This window comes from Halichoerus grypus, chromosome 4, assembly GCF_964656455.1.
Source record: "Halichoerus grypus chromosome 4, mHalGry1.hap1.1, whole genome shotgun sequence".
Classification (NCBI taxonomy): Eukaryota; Metazoa; Chordata; class Mammalia; order Carnivora; family Phocidae; genus Halichoerus; species Halichoerus grypus.
The window spans coordinates 142,969,834-142,973,590 of record NC_135715.1 but is presented as its reverse complement, the minus strand read 5'-3'; the positions used below and the strand labels follow the sequence as shown (position 1 = coordinate 142,973,590).

The 3,757-nt window shown below is 35.9% G+C and overlaps 1 pseudogene; it reads left to right on the top strand.

Annotated features, from left to right (window-relative positions):
- The first annotated feature begins 735 nt into the window (after window positions 1-735).
- Window positions 736-1,183, top strand: LOC118527851 (V-type proton ATPase subunit G 1 pseudogene; annotated as a pseudogene).
- Window positions 1,184-3,757: the final 2,574 nt, after the last annotated feature.

Below are 3,757 nucleotides of genomic sequence, written 5' to 3'. Positions count from 1 at the left end.
GGCATCGACACCCATGCTGCAATTTATTGCTTCAGTCTAAGGCACTAGCTAGAGACTACATGCTGGTGCTGTCCCTGCTCTCAAGTGGAGGAAAATATGGGCCTAAGGCATTGTCTATGACAGTGCCGAAGTAGAGACAGATTATTGTCCCAGCCACATTTGGGTCGCTCATTGCTAGCCTAAAGACATTTTTCTTCCTATAGGGACAAAATAAAAGTTTTTTTTTTTTTTTTTTTTTACCCCATTTTGTTCAGACTATTAGAGTGACCATTTGATTCGAAGTCAGAACAGAGAAGTGGAACAAGGCTAATCTAATCCCCATGCCCCACTGATGAGTGAAGCCAGGGACAAGACAAAGTTGTGACCAGTGACAGCATTATGGAAAATTTTAGACCTCGTCCACAGGAATAAAAGCCAATGAGAAAGTGCATATTTAAGAATTGAAAGAAAGGATAGGTTTGAAGGGAAAAGAGCAAAGTTAAACACAGTTTGGTAGTTTCTGGGTCGTTGAATTTGAGCTCGGGGCCAAGAGCATAAGAAAGACTTCTTAGTTGTCTGGTTCATACAGTAATTCGTAATAGTTCTGTTCAAGTTGATAGTTTTACAAAACAGGCTATATTAACTCATGTTATGTGGGCTAATTTGGTTGTTTCTAAGTCTTTAGTTAAAAAAGAAATTATCGCCCTGCTTGAACCGATTTAGGCCGCATCCCTTGGCCTCAGAGTCGCCACCACCATGGCCAGCCAGTCGCAGGGTATCCAGCACCTGCTGCAGGCTGAGAAGTGGGCCGCCAAGAAGGTGGTGGAGGCCCGCAAGTGAAAGAACCGGAGGCTGAAGCAGGCCAAAGAAGAAGTTCAGGCTGAAATTGAGCAATACCGCCTGCAAAGAGAGGAGTTCAAGGCCAAGGAAGCTGCGGCTCTGGGATCCCATGGCAGCTGCAGCACCGAAGTGGAGAAGGAGACCCAGGAGAAGATGACCATCCTCCAGGCCTACTTCCAGCAGAACAAGGATGAAGTCCTGGATAACCTGCTGGCCTTTGTCTTTGACATCCAGCCAGAAATCCATGAAAACTACCACATAAATGGATAGGGGAGGAAGGAGCACCTCTGCGTGCAGATTGGCATGTTAGATGCCTTCATGGAATACGAAGTTTCAGCAAAGCTTGAGTAGTTACATCCTTGTGAAGAGGCAATAAATTATTTCTGTATATTAAAAAAAAAGCAATTATCCCCTTTATGAGAAAGCAGAAATGCCAAAACCTGAATGTCTTCAACTGACCGTTTGCTGCCAATTTTACAACCCAATCAATAATTTCCATTGCATTGGGTTTGCTTAAGAACCATCTATCTATATTCTATCATATTGATCCTCAATCTTAATCATTTAGACATTGTAGGGAAACTACATTTAAATGGTCCTTATAGAGGGATTTTTCCTACTTCTTTTGAACGGTGGGTAAATATCCAATTGAAGTCTGATTTTATTGCAGAAATAAAGCATTTATATGTTCACATTTTGAATCTATGCTAGAAAATACTAATCACTCAATCAGTACTGCAACTCAAGATTATATAAATAATGTTTTCTTTGAAAAATACTAAAAAATATCAAACTCTCCAAATAGATGGAAACACATTTCTGCTTTTAAACTTTCTTGGAAAATACACCTTTAAGGAAGTATAAAAATTTGAACAGTTCATTATCATGAAAATGAACTACACAGTAATGTTACAATAAGCAGAGTTTATTAAGAAGCTAAAATCTAGCAATTTCTAAAAATTATAGGATAAAGATTTATCAGAAGAAGTTTTTGTGTTGTGTTTTTGACATGATATTAGTTAGGTCTTGTTTTTCACATACTAGGCAAATATTCATAAATCCATTTTTTTCGTCTTTTCCCTTGAAAAACAGAAAATTGTTGGAGGCAATACATTAATTGTATTTTTTTCTTGTGTCTGATTAATCTTGCATACTCAAAAAGGAAAACAGTTGGGATTACTCTTTATGCTAAATTGATAATAACTTTAAATTAATTACTGGTGTTGTTTGAACATGGATTTTAATCTCTTGATTGAAAAAGACATTAAAACAGATCTTTAGCCATCTAATGACAGGAAACCAATTATCCGAGTGGATCACAGCATCGTAGATACTTAGGAAATATTCTTAACACAATCAACTAGGAAAGTTATTTTTGAGGAAATATCTTGGAGGTATCTTTTTTTCAATTACCATCAATAATTTAAGCCACTTGTAAATGCAAATCTGGCCACTTTTCGTAAATTTGTTGCAGTTCAAAATTTATCCAGAATGGAAATAGTCAGCGTCTCTTCTGACTCCTGAAAAATGTCACAAACAGCTGGAAACTAGGCGGGAATGCAACACTACCAATTAAAGTAACGAAGCAAGATTTTAAAACAAATTGTTTTGTGTAGAAAACATTATTTTTCCACATAATTAATAGCTCTAATGTTATCTGCTACATATTCAAAGTGAGCAGAAAGACAAATGTTTCCTCAGAGAACAGCCAGCCCCAATATCAGTAGATTATTTGACTATGTGGCTTCCCCGGAGGTAATTCTGAGCTGAGTGCACAGCTGCCTGTGGAGCTCACCCAGAGGCCAGATGTTGCTACTAGAATGTTCCAAGGCTTGGCATCTGGGCCTTGGCAAGCCCCAGAGATAGCCTTGGGTCTTGTGCCTACTGCTCAAATAGAAAATGAAAGAAAGTTCCACAGGAGAGAGTCTAAATGCTTTTGAAGAAATATACAGGAATGAAAAGTAATTCAAAGTTACACTAGCTTTTCGTAAATTGTTGGTTTGTCTATACCATGTAAATATACGGGGAGAATGTCAAAATAGTTTCAAGGCCGGGAAAATCATTTTCATTGACTTTCACCGTGTTCCTCAATAATTGAATCAATCAGTTAAATTAGTTTCCGCAACTGAGAATGCACATTTTTCATTAGTGAATAGCAATAACAGAGGGAAGAGAGCCATAATCTTAGTCTCAGACTTCAAGTAGTTTTAGAGTATTTTGAACTATTTTTCATCCCATTTCTATTTAATTTAAGGTTTGAAATGTAGAAGTCATAACATGGCTGTTGGTACAGAAAAATGAATTGTTTTATGGATAAATTGTTTTATCAAGGCATTTTTTGGGGGGCTACAAACCATAGATTTGTAGGTAGATTTTGAGAAATAGCATGGTAGTAACGAGAACCTTGAAAATTCATACCCTTAACTTAGTAATTCTTTAACTCTTAGGAATTTGTCCTAAGAAATTAATTAGATATAGACAAAAAATTTATTTGTATGTTCATTGTGAAGGTAAATAGCTAAATAAATACCAATACAAATATCCAATAATAGGGGAGGTTACATACAATAGAGTATTATGTACCATTAAAACCATTTTAAAGACTGTTTATTGGCATAGAAAATGCTCATGATATGTTAAGAGCAGGAGATAAAACTATATAAACAATAGGACCCCAACTGGAAAAAAATCAGAGGTAAACTGACTGAAGACTAGAAAATATATATAAAAGTATTAGCATTGTTATGTCTGGATGGTGGGTTATGGGTAATTTTTTATTTTCCTCTTCATTAGTTAGCATTGTTTATATATCTTATAAAGATCGTACAATAAACATTTAAAAATATTATGCAAATAAAATTAAAACAATGTGCTTTATTATGGCTTTAGCATAATGTGTATAGTTTGAAAAGGCTGCAAATCAACCACAACTTCTTTA